This window comes from Bison bison, unplaced genomic scaffold (genome assembly GCF_000754665.1).
Source record: "Bison bison bison isolate TAMUID 2011002044 unplaced genomic scaffold, Bison_UMD1.0 scf7180017864310, whole genome shotgun sequence".
Classification (NCBI taxonomy): Eukaryota; Metazoa; Chordata; class Mammalia; order Artiodactyla; family Bovidae; genus Bison; species Bison bison.
In genome coordinates, this window is record NW_011494882.1 from 209,224 (window position 1) to 209,590 (window position 367).

Below are 367 nucleotides of genomic sequence, written 5' to 3' on the forward strand. Positions count from 1 at the left end.
ACTTGGATGCAATCTCAAAAACGACAGAATGATCTCTCTTTGTTTCCAAGGCAGACCATTCAATATCACAGTAATCCAAGTCTATGCCCTGACTAGTAATGCTGAAGAAGCTGAAGTTGAACTGTGCTATGAAGACCTACAAGACCTTCTAGAACCCACCCCCACCCCCGCAAAAAAAAGATGTATTTTTCATTATAGGGGGCTGGAATGCAAAAGTAGGAAATCAAGAAATACCTGGAGTAACAGGCAAATTTTGCCTTGGAGTACAGAAAGAAGCAGGGAGAAGGCTAATAGAGTTTTGCCAAGAGGATGCACTGGTCATAGCAAACACACTGGTCATAGAAAACACCCTCTTCCAACAACACAA